This window comes from Dendrobates tinctorius, unplaced genomic scaffold (assembly GCF_039654945.1).
Source record: "Dendrobates tinctorius isolate UK_male_01 unplaced genomic scaffold, ASM3965494v1 ptg000090l, whole genome shotgun sequence".
In the NCBI taxonomy this organism is placed as follows: domain Eukaryota; kingdom Metazoa; phylum Chordata; class Amphibia; order Anura; family Dendrobatidae; genus Dendrobates; species Dendrobates tinctorius.
This window is the reverse complement of record NW_027361758.1, coordinates 5,832,616-5,854,402: the sequence shown is the minus strand read 5'-3', so window position 1 is coordinate 5,854,402 and position 21,787 is coordinate 5,832,616. Positions and strand designations below refer to the sequence as shown.

General features: G+C 49.1%; 1 pseudogene; it reads left to right on the top strand.

Annotated features, from left to right (window-relative positions):
• The first annotated feature begins 10,894 nt into the window (after positions 1–10,894).
• The window catches only part of LOC141098389 (pseudouridylate synthase 1 homolog), a 74,408-nt pseudogene continuing 63,515 nt past the window's right edge, over positions 10,895–21,787 (top strand).

Here is a 21,787-nt window from a genome sequence, read left to right as displayed (position 1 = left end):
CAGAAGAGCAGACAGATCCTCTATATACTATACAACGCAGGAGAGCAGACAGATCCTCTATATACTACACCACACAGGAGAGCAGACAGATCCTCTATGTACTACACCACACAGGAGAGCCGACAGATCCTCTATATACTACACAACACGGGAGAGCCGACAGATCCTCTATATACTATAGGACACAGGAGAGCCGACAGATCCTCTGTATACTATAGGACACAGGAGAGCCGACAGATCCTCTATATACTACACCACACAGAAGAGCCGAAAGATCCTCTATATACTACACCACACAGGAGAGCCGAAAGATCCTCTATATACTACACCACACGGGGGAGCCGACAGATCCTCTATATACTATACGACACAGGAGAGCTGACAGATCCTCTATATACTACACCACACAGGAGAGCCGACAGATCCTCTATATACTACACCACACAGGAGAGCCGACAGATCCTCTATATACTACACCACACGGGGGAGCCGACAGATCCTCTATATACTAGAGAGAGAGAGAAGAGAGAGAGAGGATTCAAAAAGATATAAATAAACTGGAGAAGTAGGCAGCAACTAACAGAATGGTTTTTAACAGGGAAAAATGCAAAGTACTACATCTGGGCAATAAAAATGAAAAAAGCATATACAGAATGGGAGGAATAGGGCTAAGCAACAGCACATGTGAAAAAGACTTGGGTATACTAATAGATCACAGACTGAATATGAGTCAACAGTGTGATGCAGCAGCAAAAAAGGCAAATGCAATTCTAGGATGTATTAACAGAAGCATACAGTCAAGATCACGTGAAGTCATTATTTCCCTCTACTCCTCTTTGGTCAGACCTCATCTGGAATATTGTGTCCAGTTTTGGGCACTACATTTTAAAAAAGACATCTACAAACTGGAGCAAGTTCAGAAAAGAGCGACCAGAATGGTGACCGGTCTGCAAACCCTGTCTTATGAGGAATGGTTGCAGGATTTGGGAATGTTTAGTTTGCAAAAGAGAAGACTGAGAGGAGACTTAATAACTGTCTACAAATATCTAAAGGGCTGTCACATTGTAGAAGGATCAACTTTATTCTCATTTGCACAAGGAAAGACTAGAAGCAATGGGATGAAACTGAATGGGAGGAGACACAGATTAGATATTAGAAAAAACTTTTTGACAGTTAGATTGATCAATGAGTGGAATAAGCTGCCACGACAAGTGGTGAGTTCTCCTTCAATGGAAGTCTTCAAACAGAGGCTGGACAGACATCTGACTGGGATGATTTAGCGAATACTGCTTTGAGCAGGGGGTTGGACCAGATGGCCCAGGAGGTCCCTTCCAACTCTACGATTCTATGATTCTACTACACAACACGTGAGAGCCGACAGATCCTCCATATACTATACGACACAGGAGAGCCGACAGATCCTCTATATACTACATCATACAGGAGAGCCGACAGATCCTCTATATACTACACCACACAGGAGAGCCGACAGATCCTCTATACACTACACCACACAGGAGAGCTGACAGATCCTCTATATACTACACCACACAGGAGAGCCGACAGATCTTCTATATACTACACAACACGGGAGAGCCAACAGATCCTCTATATACTACACAACACGGGAGAGCCGACAGATCCTCTATATACTACACCACATAGAAGAGCCAACAGACCCTCTATATATTACACCACACAGGAGAGCAGACAGATCCTCTATATACTATACCACACAGGAGAGCTGACAGATTCTCTATATACTACACCACACAGGGGAGCCGACAGATCCTCTATATACTACATATCACACAGGAGAGTTGACAGATCCTCTATATATTACACCACACAAGAGAGCTCACAGATCCTCTATATACTACACCACACAGAGAGCCAACAGATCAACTATATACTACACCACACAGGAGAGCTGACAGATCAACTATATACTACACCACACAGGAGAGCTGACATATCCTCTATATACTACACCACACAGGAGAGCCGACAGATCCTCTATATACTACACCAAACGGGACACATCCTCTATATACTACACCACACGGGACACATCCTCTATATACTACACCACACGGGACACATCCTCTATATACTACACCACACGGGACACATCCTCTATATACTACACCACACGGGACACATCCTGTATATACTACACCACACGGGACACATCCTCTATATACTACACCACAAGGGACACATCCTCTATATACTACACCACACAGGACACATCCTCTATATACTACACCACACGGGACACATCCTCTATATCCTACACCACACGGGACACATCCTCTATACACTACACCACACAGGACACATTCTCTATATACTACACCACAGAGGACACATCCTCTATATGCTACACCACACAGGACACATCCTCTATATGCTACACCACACGGGACACATCCTCTATATACTACACCACATGGGACACATTCTCTATATACTATATAGTCTATATATTCCTGTCGGACCCCTCCCCCATGGTGTCACCTAATTTCCTTTGTGAATGCTCAGAGGGGGTACAGGGATCCACAGTAAAATAGAGGTGATTTACACAATGGAGAAGGGGGCCCACAGGGAATTAGAAAGGTCATGTGTGCCCCCTCCGGTGTCACCTTTCGATTGCATGGGGGCCCCCTTGCCTAATTGCCTCAGTGGCTGCAAGCATCATATATTTTATGTACTCACATCTGCACTACTGCAGCCATCAGCGTTGTCCCTCTGCTCCTCTATATAATATTGCTGTGTGCTGTTTGGGCAGGACAGCCAACCAATCACAGCACAGCTCCTTGCCTTAGCTGTGCTCTAAGCTCACACAAACAAAACTAATGCTGATTGGCTGTATTGCAGCCAATCAGCTTTAGAGCACAGATGACGCTGTCCAGGGTGATGTAGAAGAGGAGCTGGGGACTCAGCGCAGGAAGCAGGTGACTGTGGTCTGCAGGTCAGCTGTTGCCTGTGCTGTCTCCTCTCAGACTCTCGCAGTCACCTGCGCCTGTGCAGCCTGAAGCGAGGGTCGGCATGCACGCTCTTCATAGAAGCCTGCAGGGAGGGCAGGCGCTGCCGCTTCACTTCTCATCACTTGTGCAGCCTACCCATCGATGCCGGCTCTAGAATACAGTGTGCACCACTCCGTGCACGCTATTAGATTGCAGGGTAGGCACAGCTGAAGGAGGCAGGAGTGGGAGCTGGGGCCCCAGACCGACCCTGGCTATATATCACTGGAATCAGGATCTCTGTCCCTACATCATGCTGCTCTCAGATTAGGTGGTGAAAACCTACTGAAGATTCCCTTACACCACTTTTTTCTATTCCATTACATTTACATTATGTAAAAAAGAAAAAAAGTGCCACTTTGTGTATTTTTCCTTTGCAGACAGCTTTGTAGGATGTACGGGCTGTATGTCTGAACGTCGCCTCAGATGACTACACCCCACTTCTCAATGTTCTCTCATTCAGTGATTAATTTTTAGCCAAAAGAAAAAGCTGACAGGAAGGCGACGAAATATTCACATCCTGCAGTTGTGGCCAGAAAAAAAGAAATCTGTGCGAAAAACTCCTACTACAATTCAGCGGTGGGCTGCACCTGCGCATGTGCGGAGTGGTACCCAGTAGTGTCCAGCAGGGGGATCTTTCGCTCTTGCAGCCATACATGCCGTAACGCTTCTCGCTGACTTTGATCCTCCCCGGCTGCCGTGGCGCTCTGAGCTCCAGACGAGTAGTCTCCCCACATGTTGAAGCCGGATACAGATCAGAATCTGGCGGGGTCTGGCGCCCACTGATCCACGCAGGTTGGCGCCATGTCAGGGGCTGCAGGCACCGCTGGATGAGGACAGTGCTGTATGGTGTGTGTAGAGCCCGGACACGTCTCCCGTGTGTGTGCTGGTGGATGCAAGTGATGGCAGGAGAGCAGGGCCGGACTGGGACTAAAATTCAGCCCTGGCATTTGAAGTTACACAGGCCCACTAGTCACATGGTGACTATATAATATCTTTGTACACTTGTAGTTTACAAGAAGTGAGAGGAGATTAACACGACTATATAACATGTAGTCATAGCTGTGCCCAGTATTTCAGCTCAGTCCTATTTATTGCTTTTAGGTACAGTACTCCTCCCAAATCTCTGTCCCCTTTTGTATGCATCATTACAGAATTCCTGGCAGAACTGCTCTCTATTGGGCAACCAGACCCCCTGGTCATAGCCGCCCCTATCATACCTCCCAACTTTTGAAGAAGGGAAAGACGGACAAAGATTGCGCTGCAAATTTTGGCCACGCCCAGCCACACCCATTTCACAACTAGTCACACCCATGTGCACACCTAATCGCACCCATTTAGCACTGCTGATCACACTGACTGGTACTGAGGGCACAGTGGCTGGCATTATGGGCACACTGACTGGCACTAAGGAAGAGAGAAAACAGAGAGAGAGAAAAAAGAAAACAGAGAGCGAGAAAGAAAGGGGAAAGAAAGAAAGAACAGTGAGAGACAAAGAAAGAACAGAGAGAGACAGAGAAAGAACAGAGAGAGAAAGAAAGAGGGGAAAGAAAGAAAGAACAGAGAGAGACAGAGAAAGAACAGAGAGAGAAAGAAAGAAGTAAAGAAAAGAAAGAAAGAACAGAGAGAAAGAGAGGAAAGAAAAAGAAAGAAAGAGGGGAAGAAAGAACAGAGAGAAAGAAAGAACAGAGAGAGAAAGAAAAAGAGATAAAGAAAGATTCTACAAAGATACTATAGCAGCCCGGCTCCCATTGTAGTGCCCACCTGAGCCTCCCGGTGCAGGACCTATCATGATCCGCTCACATGGCCGGCATCCCCGATTCCAAGGCGATCCTGCTGTCTGCGCTGTCGGAGGAGGACACGGTGATGGATCTGAAGCATTCCTAGTTCCGTCACAATCTCCTCAAGAAATTATCTCATTTCCGGTCAGCTTCCAGCACATCACTTCAGGTGGAACGTCATGTGTGTGTTTTAAAATGCTCCTCGGGGCTCCGCAGTGTACTCCTGTGTCCGTGGGAAAAGCACGCTTTGTATGCTTTGTACACACTTGGCTCCGCTCCGTACACATATGGCTCCACTCCATACACACACGGCTCCACTCTGTCCACCTCGTACACGCGTGGCTCCTCTCCGTACACCTCGTACACGCGCGGCTCCTCTCCGTACACCTCGCACACGCGCGGCTCCTCTCCGTACACCTCGCACACGCGCGGCTCCTCTCCGTACACCTCGCACACGCGCGGCTCCTCTCCGTACACCTCGCACACGCGCGGCTCCTCTCCGTACACCTCGCACACGCGCGGCTCCTCTCCGTACACCTCGCACACGCGCGGCTCCTCTCCGTACACCTCGTACACGCGCGGCTCCTCTCCGTACACCTCGCACACGCGCGGCTCCTCTCCGTACACTTCGCACACGCGCGGCTCCTCTCCGTACACCTCGCACACGCGCGACTCCTCTCCGTACACCTCGCACACGCGCGGCTCCTCTCCGTACACCTCGTACACGCGCGGCTCCTCTCCGTACACCTCGTACACGCGCGGCTCCTCTCCGTACACCTCGTACACGCGCGGCTCCGCTCCGTACACCTCGTACACGCGCGGCTCCGCTCCGTACACCTCGTACACGCGCGGCTCCGCTCCGTACACTTCGTACACACGCGGCTCCGCTCCGTACACCTCGTACACACGGCTCCGCTCCGTACACCTCGTACACACACGGCTCCGCTCCGTACATCTCGTACACACGGCTCCGCTCCGTACACCTCGTACACACACGGCTCTACGGCTCTGCTCCGTACACCTCGCACACGCGCGGCTCCTCTCCGTACACCTCGCACACGCGCGGCTCCTCTCCGTACACCTCGTACACGCGCGGCTCCTCTCCGTACACCTCGTACACGCGCGGCTCCGCTCCGTACACCTCGTACACGCGCGGCTCCGCTCCGTACACCTCGTACACGCGCGGCTCCGCTCCGTACACCTCGTACACGCGCGGCTCCGCTCCGTACACTTCGTACACACGCGGCTCTGCTCCGTACACCTCGTACACACGGCTCCGCTCCGTACACCTCGTACACACACGGCTCCGCTCCGTACATCTCGTACACACGGCTCCGCTCCGTACACCTCGTACACACACGGCTCTACGGCTCTGCTCCGTACACCTCGCACACGCGCGGCTCCTCTCCGTACACCTCGCACACGCGCGGCTCCTCTCCGTACACCTCGTACACGCGCGGCTCCTCTCCGTACACCTCGTACACGCGCGGCTCCGCTCCGTACACCTCGTACACGCGCGGCTCCGCTCCGTACACCTCGTACACGCGCGGCTCCGCTCCGTACACCTCGTACACGCGCGGCTCCGCTCCGTACACTTCGTACACGCGCAGCTCCGCTCCGTACACCTCGTACACACGGCTCCGCTCCGTACACCTCGTACACACACGGCTCCGCTCCGTACATCTCGTACACACGGCTCCGCTCCGTACACCTCGTACACACACGGCTCTACGGCTCTGCTCCGTACACCTCGTACACACACGGCTCCCAATCGGGAGCAGCGGGATAAACAGCTGTCAGTCTCCCCTAGAGCTGCTGATCTCTGTGGTGCACAGCAGTCATCATAGCCAGATTCCCGTATGGCGCAGCCATATGATGTGGTTTTCCTTACAGTAAAACATGTCAGGATGGATCCCACACCGGTGTTCCCAGTCACTAACTGTTCAGCGATCACATGCCATCCACACATGTGATGGCTGCAGCCAATCGCTTTTCATCCACCATGATGCCACTGTAACGCCGTGTTCACATGTAGTGTAAATGCGGCTTTATATCCACAGTTCCTGCAGCAAAATACACAATAGCAAACTGCTCTGTTTATTGCGGGGTTTTCTCTTCTCACCCTGGATTAGTGCCACTCCAGTGGTGAGAAAAGATGTAAATCCCTTGCCCCTGGTCATATACTCACCCTCCGGTGTCTTGGCAATTTTTGGGGGGTCACTCTAGTTTCGCGTTGCCATCTTGTGAGTGATTTTGAAGTCTGCAACATGTTAATTCCTCTTGCATTTTATTTGTGGATTTTCCGCAAAGACTTTGAGATGAAGAAAATGTAATCTGCGCAAGTTTATCACAGTTGAGTAACTGGAAGTTTCCATAACAAAGCAACTGTAATTAAAACATGTAATTATAACATGACATAACAAAAAGAGACAAAAACCGCAGCTAAAAAAATGCAACATCAAAAATGCACCAGATACTCAATGCAACATTAGAGTGGTTTCACATTAGTGTTTAAGGCCGCAGCGTCGGCCTGCGCACGGCCGCCGATAAGCCCCGCCCCCTGCCGCGCCTCCGACGGTAGTTCTGCCTACGGGTGCATGACGCTGCATGCGTCCTGCGTCCCCTATCTTTAGCACTGGGGACGCAGGCCATGCGCAGGTATGCGAGCGCACCAAATTGCAACAGGTTGCGTTTGGCGCTGGTCTGCGCACCCGTCAAAAGGACGCATGCGCTGCCAAGCGCATGCCTGCGTCCCCAGTGCTAAAGATAGGGGATGCAGGACGCATGCAATGTCATGTGCCCGTAGGCGGAGCTACCAGCGGAGGTGCTGCAGGGGGTGGGGCTTAGCGGCGGCCGTGCGCAGGCCGACGCTGCGGCCTTAAACGCTAATGTGAAACCACCCTTAGCCTTGTGATACATGCACACATTGGGGATTTGATGCAGATGTTCCATAACAAAATCCAAATGTGTTACATGCAGATTTTGTTGAGAATTCACATGCTGCAGATTTAAAATCCGCTCTGTGGTCAGCTTAGGTGGTGACTATTTCCACCACTTGTGGATAACATTATTAGGATCTCATTAATTTAGGAGATGCTGCATGCTTTCCACACAGAAGATATTGTACATAACACAGACGTGTGTCTCTGCCTCAAGGTGGCTCCAGCAAGCATCTTCTCTGGCTGTTGTAACCGTACATACTGCTTGTGTGTACGTCTAGCCATACTTCTACCTCTGTAACAGCTGGAAGTATAAGGCACAAGTGTAGCATGCCTAGTTAAAGGCAGGGCTGTGGAGTCAGTAAGTCAAACTCCCGACTCCTCAATTTCCCTGACTCCCGACCCCACAGCCCTGCCTCACTACTGAGCATATACATAAAGAACAGCACAGATTCATCTCCGCTAAAAGCCGAGATCCTTAGATCAGGAATAGAACATTCATTTACAGGACATTTCAGAACTTCCCCAAAATCTTATGAAAGAATTTACATCATATCCTGCATTGAACTACTGTGCCCAAGTTATTATATATTAAGTCATTTTATACTGACCACCAAAATGGCCTCCGACTCCACTGCCCTGGTTACAATGGTGCTATGTGAATGTCTTCCAGGAAGGGTGTCACAGTCCACTTGGATCTGTGTCAGATTCTGGATTACCTCAGTTAAACCATTTTTTTTCCTTTCAGGCCTGGGAGCTTAAAATGGGTTTTGCCCCCGGTGGCTATAGGTGTTATTACATATGTTTGGTCCCTGCTCATGTGACCACTCCTCCTTTGTTATATAAGGTCAGCTGGTCTATCAGCGGGGGTTGGTGATAGCAGCTCCTGAGTTGGATTCCAACCACGGTGAAGTGAGCAGCTGGCTCTGAGATGTGGAGCCACTGCTGAAACTTGTGTTGAACTCTGCCTGCCCGGTGTCTGCAGCGGAGTTAGATGGTGAAGGTGGCAGATGGCTATGAGGGTTCGAGCCACTGCTGAAAGTTAATCTGGTGACTGCACTCTGCTGCCTGGTGACTGCAGCAGAGAAAGAGAAGTGTTTTGGTGTTTTCCCCTTTTTTCCTGGTGTGTATTAATACAGCGGTGGGACCAGTGTCTGCATCTCCCAGTTCCCTAGAAAGGGATAGGTGTAGGGTGAGCTAGGGACACAGGTATCCTGCTTGGCGACAGGTGAGGAGCCTGTATAGGGAACGTTAGGAGTGTTTAGAGACACTGACTCAGGGGAGTGCAGGAGGTATCCACGTCCCTGTACCCTATTGCAGGGCCCACCATCTTAACTGTTTTCCCTTCCCCTTTGTCTTGTTGTTTTGGTTGCCGGCCTGCGGGTCGTGTCACACAGGACAGTTACACGTGTCAGTCTTGTTGTTTTGGTTACCGGCCTGCGGGTCGTGTCACACAGGACAGTTACACGTGTCAGTCTTGTTGTTTTGGTTACCGGCCTGTGGGTCGTGTCACACAGGACAGTTACACGTGTCAGTCTTGTTGTTTTGGTTACCGGCCTGCGGGTCGTGTCACACAGGACAGTTACACGTGTCAGTCTTGTTGTTTTGGTTACCGGCCTGCGGGTCGTGTCACACAGGACAGTTACACGTGTCAGTCTTGTTGTTTTGGTTACCGGCCTGCGGGTCGTGTCACACAGGACAGTTACACGTGTCAGTCTTGTTGTTTTGGTTACCGGCCTGCGGGTCGTGTCACACAGGACAGTTACACGTGTCAGTCTTGTTGTTTTGGTTACCGGCCTGCGGGTCGTGTCACACAGGACAGTTACACGTGTCAGTCTTGTTGTTTTGGTTACCGGCCTGTGGGTCGTGTCACACAGGACAGTTACACGTGTCAGTCTTGTTGTTTTGGTTACCGGCCTGCGGGTCGTTTCACACAGGACAGTTACACGTGTCAGTCTTGTTGTTTTGGTTACTGGCCTGTGGGTCGTGTCACACAGGACAGTTACACGTGTCAGTCTTGTTGTTTTGGTTACCGGCCTGCGGGTCGTGTCACACAGGACAGTTACACGTGTCAGTCTTGTTGTTTTAGTTACCGGCCTGCGGGTCGTGTCACACAGGACAGTTACACGTGTCAGTCTTGTTGTTTTGGTTACCGGCCTGCGGGTCGTGTCACACAGGACAGTTACACGTGTCAGTCTTGTTGTTTTGGTTACCGGCCTGCGGGTCGTGTCACACAGGACAGTTACACGTGTCAGTCTTGTTGTTTTGGTTACCGGCCTGCGGGTCGTGTCACACAGGACAGTTACACGTGTCAGTCTTGTTGTTTTGGTTACCGGCCTGCGGGTCGTGTCACACAGGACAGTTACACGTGTCAGTCTTGTTGTTTTGGTTACCGGCCTGCGGGTCGTGTCACACAGGACAGTTACACGTGTCAGTCTTGTTGTTTTGGTTACCGGCCTGCGGGTCGTGTCACACAGGACAGTTACACGTGTCAGTCTTGTTGTTTTGGTTACCGGCCTGCGGGTCGTTTCACACAGGACAGTTACACGTGTCAGTCTTGTTGTTTTGGTTACTGGCCTGTGGGTCGTGTCACACAGGACAGTTACACGTGTCAGTCTTGTTGTTTTGGTTACCGGCCTGCGGGTCGTGTCACACAGGACAGTTACACGTGTCAGTCTTGTTGTTTTAGTTACCGGCCTGCGGGTCGTGTCACACAGGACAGTTACACGTGTCAGTCTTGTTGTTTTGGTTACCGGCCTGCGGGTCGTGTCACACAGGACAGTTACACGTGTCAGTCTTGTTGTTTTGGTTACCGGCCTGCGGGTCGTGTCACACAGGACAGTTACACGTGTCAGTCTTGTTGTTTTGGTTACCGGCCTGTGGGTCGTGTCACACAGGACAGTTACACGTGTCAGTCTTGTTGTTTTGGTTACCGGCCTGCGGGTCCTGTCACAGAGGACAGTTACACGTGTCAGTCTTGTTGTTTTGGTTACCGGCCTGCGGGTCCTGTCACAGAGGACAGTTACACGTGTCAGTCTTGTTGTTTTGGTTACCGGCATGCGGGTCGTGTCACACAGGACGGGTACACGTGACAAAGGGTTCCTGACAGCTCTTGTACATTTTGCCTGTTACTTGAGTCCTTCTGACTTCTCCTCATGGCTGACCTGCTGTCCGAGGAGCCAAAACAACAAGCAAGCGGTGGAGGAGAAACCAGGAAATCCTTCTGTCTCCAGGAGGAATCGGAGACTTTGGAAGAAAATGGCCAAGATGCGAAAAGATTCAAAGTGGATCATGACGATCAGAATAAGAAGCATCCAAAGAGGAAAGTGGTGCTGCTGATGGCGTTTTCTGGGAAAGGCTACCATGGGATGCAGGTGAATATTACATATTAATGGAGGTAAAAATGAAAAAAGTTGTAACCAGTTATTCCGATTTTAGGCTTAGTGGGACCGGTGATAATTCAGAGCATGGGCCAGTCTCTCCTACTAAGGCCTCTTTCACACTTCTGTTTTTGACCATCAGTCAAAATCCGCCGGTTTATGAAAAGAATGGATCCGCCATTTTTTTGGCGGATCCGTTTTTTTCCCCATTGAGTTGCATTACCGGCGGATCTTGACGAATGGCCATCCGTTGAATCCGTTTAATTGCGGATCCACCAAATTTTTTGCGTCCGCCGGCATGCCTGGACGGACCCTGCAACGTTTTTTTTGCTGCAGGATCCGCATTTTATAGTGCGCATGCCCGTAGAAAGGAAGTCAGCTGGAAATTTAACCCTGAAATCCTCTCTCTTTCTTCTCTCTCTCGGCAGTGGTTCCTTTAAAATTCTGATCCGTCAAAAAAACGGATCCGGTGGCATCCGTTCACATCAGTTAGGACCTGGACCTGATATGTCAGACTAGAGGGCCAGAGCGTATTCACTACCCCGATACACTGAACCGCTGATATATTTACATAAGGGTATGTGCACACGATCAGGGATAAGCTGTGTCCAAAGCACTGCTGGCTATTGAACGCAGGTGATTCGGCTTGTGTTCACTGAACCGTGTGGAATCACCGCGTCCTATACACTGTACGGGTGATATTTATCTTGTGGAGGCCCGCGTCTCCATGAGAAACAGATATGCTGCAGTCAGGAGAGACGTGCTGCATGTTCATCTCCGCAGGTGAGCCGCGGACATCTCTGGACGCATACTGGGAAAGGGATTTCTTGAAATCCCATCCACCGTGCTGTAACATTTGGATGCTGCACACGTACGCAGCATCCAACCCGCAGCGTTTACTGATCGTGTGCACATACCCTAAGAGTATTGCTCTGATTGGATACAATTGGCAAATTCCCAACTGGGAGAGAAGAGGTATTTGGTCTATAAGGGTAGGTGCACATGATCAGTAAATGCTGCGGGTTTGACGCAATGTCCAACCCGCAGCGTCCATCCCTAATCTGCCCACTTTGTCGGAGCTGGCAAAAATAAGAATGCCAAAAGTCGCATAATTTTAGCGCAGTCGCCACTTACTCCAAAATGATGCAGCTTTTCAAAGTTTTTTGGGAAAGACTACTGGCATAAAAGCTTTGATTTATTGGGCCCATGTTCTGGGCCAGACGCTAGAGTTCTAAGGTATGTTTACTTTTAAATACTGTTGCGTCTCAGAATAAAACATATCAGGCTGCAGATGTGCAGCAGTGTCCAATTCCTGTTGCCGGAGTATAGGGCAGCATAAATCTGATAGCCTTTAAGAAGATGAGACCGTCACTTTAAAGATTACTGTTGGCGATCTTCTGCTAATGATTTCTAGTTTATCATCTGATTCAGATGAAAGGGAAACTGGGTTTGTGAATGCTTTAGTTTGGTTCAAATGGGTTGTCCACCACATTATTTTATCTTAATAATGGGCTTGTAGTTGGCCTAAAATAAAACCGCTATACTTGCCTACTGGACCCATGCCGATGCACGATACAGCAGGCAGTGTTGTCCTCCTTTTGGCGGTGGATGCCAATCTAATTTTTTTCTCTCTGGTCCAGGCTCCATGATGGCTGCTTCCGCTGCTGTAGCCATTGTAAAATAAAAGCAAAGTGGTGGACAACCCGTTTAAGGTACCATACGGTTCTACATCTGGTTGGGTAATTTTGCCGTCCCTTGTTGACATTTGGCTGCCTTGTTCTGCAGAGAAATGTGGGATCGTCACAGTATAAAACAATTGAAGATGTACTTGTGCAGGCTCTTGTCCTGTCAGGCTGTATTCCTGAAAATCATGCCAAATGACATGAAAAGGATGTCCTTTCAGCGATGTGCGCGCACCGATAAGGTAGGTCTTCTGCCGATAAGCTTATGTCTTTGGTTATTTTTTAGCACTATAATCTGCGGCATGAAAAACAATAAAAAGCACAATGGCTGTCACATCCAGGATGCTCACAGGTTATTATGGAAACATCACTTTCTAAGAGGTATATGAATAATTTAGAGATTATTGCCTTTGTGCCTTTTTTCTTAGTAAAAATTGTACTAATAGTGGCTTTTTGTTGTTTGCGCCTCTTATGTTCAAGAGGTTGTCTAAATTTGAGAATAAGACTAATGAAAGATTTGCAGTCTCCCTTAAAGGGGTATTCATATGATATTAAATTGGTACAGTTAGACACCATGAAAATAAGTAAGTTTGCAATTGATTTGCTTTTTCGATCTGCCTTGATTCTTCTGCTGTGAGAGTTTTTATCTTATGTAGTGTACAGCTTGTTGCTAAGGAGACCGACCACAAAAGTATTTCTCTCTTCTGTTGAGATATTGGCTTGTAAAGTTTAGGTTATAATTTAAGTGCAAGGAGGCATTACCAGATATTTTTCACAGGGGGCGTGGACTTCCCCTGTATGATGCTGACCAGTCATAGACAGAGAAAACCAAAAACAAAACAAATATACTGGAATAAAAAAGTAAAAAATATATTGCAAAAATTGCAACTCTCATTTAGTCATAGACAGGCAGTAACATACTGAGTTAAAAAAAAAAGTACATTTAGTATTATTATTATACATTTTTATAGCGCCATTTATTCCATGGCGCTTTTCATGTACATCTACACAAAATGAGCTTGGAACAGGTTTTTCAGTGTGAAACATGTAATGACAGACAGTCTGCTCACACTGGTCTATGTTATGAGCTCATTTTCTCGTTCACCTTTGATGTCCGATGAACTCCCTCTGCTGGTGAAACTGATTTGGATGGGAGAGACCTGTCACCTGAACAGGTGGATTGTGATTGGACATCCGGAATCTCTGAGTGGATATAAGGCAGCCGACGCCCTGTAGGGTTGCTGGTGATTTCTCTGCTCTGAGCTCTGGCCTCTAGTTCAGTTCCTGTCTTCTAAAGCTAAGTTTTTGCTCTGTTATTTTTCCATGAGATTTTGTCTGATTTGCTTAGTTTTGTGTTCAGCCAGCCCCGGCTGGGGCTTTGCTGAATTTCCATTTTTGTCCCTGATCAGTTAATTCTCTTTTGCTCTGTCTTCAGAATATATCGGAGTGCTGATATAGGGATTTTGAAGTCTAGTGACTTCAGGGCCGTTTTTCCTATGAGACGTGTTGGGACATTTTTGGTAGGGTTTTTGCGGATTGCAGCCAGCATCTTTTCTGTCCATTCCTATATAGTTAGTTGGGCCCCATCGTTTGCTCTGCCTGTCTTTCTGTCTGTGTTTGTGTTTTCATCTGTTTTCACCGTCAATACATGTTGGGGGCTGTCTATTGCTTTGGGGTCAGCTCTGGGGCAGTTTAGATTTCCCCTTTCTTTCTTTAGGCTTATTTAGTTCTCCGGCTATGACGAGGCTTCTAGGACCACCGTAGGAACGCTCCATGGCTACTTTTAGTTGCTGTGAATAGGATCAGGGGTCTGCAATCCGCTAGCTACCAACCTCTCCGGTTTTCTGGACTTAGCTTGTATTTTTGTTTTTTCCTCCTCCGGTGACTCATTCATAACAGGTCTCACTGCAGATTGATTACAAGTGTCGGGAGTAGAGCAGAGATTAAGAACATATTTCAGCTTTCATCTCACTGTAGCCAATATGGGGGAGGGGTAGTACAGCAGATCTGAGCTTTGTTCTATTGCAAATGCCTCTACAGCTCTCCTCACTGCACTGTCAGTTCAGCAGAACTCGAATACACCTACACTGACTGACATGTGATGAAAGGTCTTGATGATCTGTGGTTTACCCCCGGCACTTTGTAATCACACACAGCTCTGCATTGAGATCAGACCATCTGTCACTACATCACACAGGAGAAAGCCTGTTCTAAACTATTGTGGGGGCATTTTCTTTTTTTCCCTTGTGTGTTTCTGACTATTTGATGGCTCAACATCACATGGGGAAGAAGTACACGCCCCCAGAAGCAAATCTCTGGTAATGCCCCCATATTCATAACAAACTATAACCTAAACTTTAGAAGCTAATAGCTCTACCACACAGAAATTAAAAAGTAAAAAAAGACATTTTATTCAGCTCTGCAGCCACTATTCCATGATGTGAGCATTTTAGCATGCTCAAACTGGTGAAAGGTCCTCTTTAATTTCTGAGATTCCAGCCTATCGATTTTTATATAGCAGTTTGCTTCTCCCCTCCATCTCAGCGCCTGAGCTTTTATCAATCCTGCAGAATCACTATCCCTCAGCCCCCACTATCAGCATTTTCCAGAATTGTTATATTCATTGCTTACTTAAGCCTTGTGCTTGTTCAAAGGGCTTGTTATATCTGAATACAAATCTAGTGATGGTGGTGTAGATTTCAGAACCAGCCACTGACAGACCTGAGCATGTCACAGTAGCAAGATAAGCTTAGCTACTGAAACAGAATCATCACTCAAGGAGCGCCCACCCCCAGCATCATGAAAGTGAGACTGTAGAGCTTTGTGCTGCTCAAGACAAAACTTGTGTATAACTGTCAAAACAAGGCTGCTTATGGATTCTTTATTGGATGGAGCCTTTCACAGCCAGGCTTCAGGATGGCAGACAAATATGTCTTTAACATAGTTTAAAAAACTTCATTCAGAGACTATAGTGAAAGACGTGACTAGTCAGCCATAGCCTCATCCAGATTCTCTCCACCCCACTCCAGATGATTGACAAGCCTCCCTGTAATCCCCAGCCAGCTTTTGCAAACTATGTTTTCTATGAAATGCTGCAGTGATTCTGAGAAAACCCTATTTAGCTGCAGTCACGCAGCCAGACTGTAATCCATGTTGCCTGCAGTTCAGGCAGCAATAATCCAGTTATAGGTTCTGTGAGAATCATGTGGGAATAGTGGATGAGGGCAGGTATATCTCGCCCAGATACCTTTCCTATCCAACAACCCAAGACGACTTTTTGAAACCTTAAACTCCCTCCTGAAACCTAAAGTACAGGCCCCCATCACCAACCTCAGCGGTGAGGATCTGGCCACTTATTTCCTAGAAAAAATCAACCACATACATCAGGATATCTCAGCCCTATCTCCTCAGTGCCTGGATCCCCTTCCCTGCCGCACCTCAAGCTCACTAGACATCTTTGAGCCTGTTTCAGAAGAAGAAGTTTCCAAGCTCCTCGCTTCTGCTCGGCCTACAACCTGCAACAGTGACCCTATTCCTTCACAGCTCCTGCAGTCTCTCTCACCAGTGGTCACCACTCACCTGACTAAAATATTTAACCTCTCTCTTTCTTCAGGTATATTTCCCTCCTCATTTAAACATGCCATCATAACCCCTTTACTTAAAAAGCCATCCCTGGACCAGAACTGCACTGCTAACTACAGACCTGTCTCTAACCTTCCCTTCATCTCTAAACTCCTGGAACGCCTGGTCCACTCCCGTCTAATCCGCTATCTCTCGGATAACTCTCTTCTCGACCCCTTACAATCTGGTTTCCGCTCTTTACACTCTACTGAAACTGCCCTCACTAAAGTCTCTAATGATTTAATAACAGCTAAATCGAAAGGTCATTGCTCCCTGCTGATTCTACTGGATCTCTCTGCCGCATTTGACACTGTGGATCACCAGCTCCTCCTCACTATGCTCCGCTCTATAGGCCTCAAGGACACAGCCCTCTTCTGGTTCTCCTCCTACCTCTCTGACCGCTCCTTCACTGTATCTTTTTCCGGCTCCTCTTCCTCTTCTCGTCCCCTTACTATCGGGGTCCCGCAGGGCTCAGTCCTAGGCCCCCTCCTCTTCTCTTTATACACTGCCCCTATTGGACAAACAATCAGCAGATTTGGGTTCCAGTATCATCTCTATGCTGATGACACCCAATTATACACTTCTTCCCCTGACATCACCCTTACCCTAATTCAAAATACCAAGGATTGTCTGTCTGCTGTCTCTAGCATCATGTCCTCCCTCTATCTGAAACTAAATCTCTCTAAAACTGAACTTCTTGTGTTTCTCCCCTCTACTAACCTCACTCTACCTAACATCGAAATAACCCTGGAGGGTTCAACCATAACTCCCAAGCAGCATGCCCGCTGTCTTGGGGTCATATTCGACACTGAACTTTCCTTTACTCCGTACATCCGATCACTCAGTCGCTCTTGTCACCTGCATCTTAAAAACATCTCCAGAATCCGACCTTTTCTCACCTTTGAAACTGCTAAGACTCTTACTGTCGCTCTTATTCATTCTCGTCTGGACTACTGCAACTCTCTTCTGATCGGTCTCCCTCTTACCAAACTTTCTCCTCTCCAATCCATCTTGAATGCGGCAGCCAGGGTCATATTTCTGTCCAGCCGCTTCACCGATGCCTCCATCTTGTGCCAGTCATTACACTGGCTACCTATTCGCTACAGGGTCCAGTATAAACTCATCTCTCTCACCCACAAAGCTCTCCACTGTTCTGCACCGCCTTATATCTCCTCTCTCGTCTCTGTCTATCGCCCTACACGTGCCCTCCGTTCTACAAATGACCTAAGACTAACATCCCCCGTAATCCGAACCTCGCACCTCCGTCTCCAAGACTTCTCTCGTGCTGCTCCAGCTCTCTGGAATGCACTTCCCCAGACGATCAGACTGATACCTAGCCCTGACCTATTCAAGCGCGCTTTGAAAACCCATCTCTTCAAACAAGCCTACCACATCAACTACTCAGCAAGCTAACTTTGCCCTGTTCCCTCCTTCCAAATATTATTCTGAATCTGCACCCTACTATTCATCTGTCTCCACACCCTTCATGCACATGATAACTGCATTTGATACTTGTCTATTGCACTTAAACACACGGGCTGATGACCGGATCATGCAGCTTTATATGAAAATCCCTATTATAATTGCCAGACCTGAATTAACAAGCATTTCTCACCTACTGTGTCCCCCCATTTCCTTGTAGATTGTAAGCTTGCGAGCAGGGACCTCACTCCTAATGTCACTGTTTGAATTGTCTTAACTTGTATTGAATTTATTGTCTGTACATGTCCCCGCTTAATTGTAAAGTGCTGCGGAATATGTTGGCGCTATATAAATAAAAATTATTATTATTATTATTATTATTATTATTATTCCTATGTGGCCTAGTCTGGTCAGTATATCACCTGGTTACTAATGAATAATGGGAGGCGGATATAAAAGGATGACAGGTGGTTGTGTGAGTGTCTCAGCCTGGGGACACAGAGAGCCTGTCTGCAGTGCCCACTGTAACTGTGGTTTGGCTGGACGGGAGAAGCCCGCCAGTTGGTAGTTAGGTTGTACCTTGTTCAGTTAGTGCCGGACAGGCAAGGATTTGTTTTATGTTTTTTTTCCTTTATGCATTGCTTTCACCTTTAATAAACCTGACCCAGTGTCAGTTATACCCGGACCCCGGCTGTGCGCCTGAGTTTCATGCTGAACGCACGTGACCTTTGACCCCAGCAAAGGCGATCCCGGAGTGTTTTATCACATTGTGGTGGAGAATGCGGGCATCACGTTGGAAGCATGAACATGGAGGACGAGGTGAAAGCGCTGGTACAGTCCACCGCCGTCCAGCAAGAAGCTAATCGGGTGATGATGGCCCAGCTGAAGGAGTTGGTGGTCATGACAGCTACCGATCGTTCGCTTCTCCAGCAGGTGGCGCAGCGCCTGGCAAGCTGAGGTTAACCTGGAAGCCGTGTCGAGAGTGATTTACGTGAGTCGGCACTGGCAGAAGATCACGACCGACGATGACGTCGAGGCATACCTGACCACGTTTGAACGGACGGCGGTGCGAGAAAAATGGCCGAAGGCACGATGGGCCGGCCTGATTGCCCCGTTTCTTTCCGGTGAGGCCCAAAAGGCTTATTATGACTTAGAACCTGAAGCCGCGCAGGACTTTGACAAACTGAAAGCCGAGATCTTGGCCCGGCTGGGAGTGACGACCTCTGTCCGTGCACAGAGAGTGCATCAATGGACTTATCAGCCGGATAAACCACCGCGGTCACAGATGTTCGACCTGATCCACGTGAAGAAGAAGTGGCTGCAACCCGAGGTGCTGACAGGGCCAGAGATAATCTAGAGAGTCGTCATGGACAAGTACCTGAGAGCTCTACCGCCAGCCCGGAGGAAGTGGGTAAGCCATGGAAATCCTACGACAGCAGATCAACTGGTGGATCTGGTTGAACGTTACTCTGTGGCGGAAGGACTCCGAGACTACGCTACCCCTCCTCGTTCTTCATCATCTCCACGTGGAACCGGTAAGACTGTTCCAGGGAGTAGGGGAGAAGGAAAAATCCCTAAGACAGTGGGGGAGGAAACCGGGACTGCCCGCAATGCGAGGCCGAGAGTAACGAACTATGGTCTAAGCAAGGGGCCCGTTAGGTGTTTCCGCTGCCAAGAGATGGGCCACATTGCTGCGAACTGTCCGGTCACTACTGAACCCATGCAGTGCGATGTCAGACTCTAAAAACCGCATATCTATGGTTGCACGGGTAGTGAGTGTGAATGCCGGTCAAAAGGATGTGGAAAAACACTTGTGTGATTTAACTGTTGATGGCAAAAATGTGGTGGCATTGTTAGACTCGGGAAGTGTGGTGACTCTGGTGAAGGCCAGTCTGGTGTCAGCCCCGACTGGACCAACAGACAAATTTTCTGTAACGTGTGTGCATGGAGACACCTGTTCATACCTCACCACGGTCATATGCATTACTACTTCCTATGGGTCTGTGCAACATAAATGTGACATTCAGGGAATGGACAACGCCCGAGAGTGGACCCTCTGGGTCGCAGATCTGGAGCCCCTGGGTCGAGCGCCCCAGGTGATGACCGACCCCTATACAGGGATCATTAGGGGCAAAACTGCAGAGGACAGAACCGCGACAGCCGGTACCAAGAGGGACGGCTCAGGAACAAGGAGGACCAGAGGAGGGTCAGGGACACTGGACAGAGATAAGCGTACCTGAACAGGGTTATAGGGAGAGCAGGAAACCATGCGGCAGCTACTAGAAGGGCCAGCAGGAGTAGCCACAGAAGCAGGGGGAATGCAGACGTGGAGAGCCCAGAGGGAGATATAGGGACGGATAGGCAGGAGGGGAAAGAACCAGGGAACCAGGAGAGCGAGGAAGGAAGCAGGACAAGACGGAGGCTGACAGGGAGAAGGCGAGAGGAATATAACCGGAGAACTATAGTAACACTATAGCGGCCAGAACAACGCGTTGATTAGCACACAATCATCAGGCGTCCTCTCAACAGAGCGGACGCCTGAAATACCTTAGGATCAGGAAGTGGGTAAGCGAGCACCGCCCTCAGCGACGCCCACCGCCGGCAGAAGAGGGAGCGCTGGCTCGCACCCGAGGCCTAAGGGAGGAGCGCCGGGACGCCGCAGAGCTGAACGCTGGGAGAGAGTGCGCGCTGCAGAGGGAATGCCGGTAAGAAGAGGCAGCAGCGGTTGCCGCCGCAGAAGACGGCAGGGCGGGCACGGCCGCCGATGTTACAGTACCCCCCTCCTTACATCCCCCCCTTTCTGAGATTGGCCAGAAATTTTTTCAGTATTAGGGGGGCGTTAACATTTTCTCGAGGCTCCCAGGACCTCTCTTCAGGGCCAAATCCCTTCCAATCAATAAGAAAGAGAGTCCTCCCCCTGACTCTTTTCATTGCCAAAATGTCCTTTATTTCAATGATGTCATCCGACCCAATAGGTGAAGGAGGGGCAATGGAGACAGGTTGGAACCGATTCAGGACTGCAGGTTTCAGGAGCGAGACATGAAAGGCGTTATGGACCCGGAGTGAAGCCGCCAATCTCAGTTTATAAGCCACCTCATTGATGCGTCTCAGTACTTCGAAGGGACCGATGTAACGGGGACTTAACTTATAGGCAGGAACTTACAAGCGGATGTGCTTGGTCGAAAGCCAGACCTTGTCGCCAGGATGGTATGGAGGAAGGTCCCTCCGTCTCTTGTCCGCATGTCTTTTAATTCGGGCACTGGCATTCACGAGGGCCTCTCTGGTCTCCTTCCAAATCTCTAAAAATTCTATGGCGAGAGCATCTGCTGCGAGAACTCCTGATGACGCGATAAAGGGCAGTGGAACGCCCGGATTCTGGCCTGAGACCACAAAGAACAGTGATTTGGTGGTTGATTCGCTGGGATGGTTATTATGGGCGAATTCTGCCCAGGGTAGAAGTGAGACCCAATTGTCCTGATGGGCGTTGGAAAAGTGACGCAGGTAGGTTGTCAGAACCTGATTAATCCGCTCCACTTGCCCGTTGGTCTGTGGATGATAAGCGGAGGAGAAGTCGAGCCCTCCAAAAGCGAGAAGTAAACTGGACCCCACGATCAGACACAATCCGTAGAGGGAGACCATGTAGCCTGAAGATCTGGTGGATGAAGATCTCGGCCAACTTCGGAGCTGACGGCAGTCCGGGCAAGGGGATGAAATGAGCCATCTTCGAGAAGCGATCCGCTACGACTAAGATGGTGGTGCAGCCAGCTGAGCGGGGCAAGTCGGTTATGAAATCCATCGCAATTTGCTGCCAAGGAACCTCCGGAACAGGTAACGGGTGGAGAAGGCCGGAGGGCAGGGTCCTTGGGATCTTGGCTGAGCACAGATGGTGCAAGAGGCAACATATTCCACTACGTCTTGGCGAAGGGTGGCCCACCA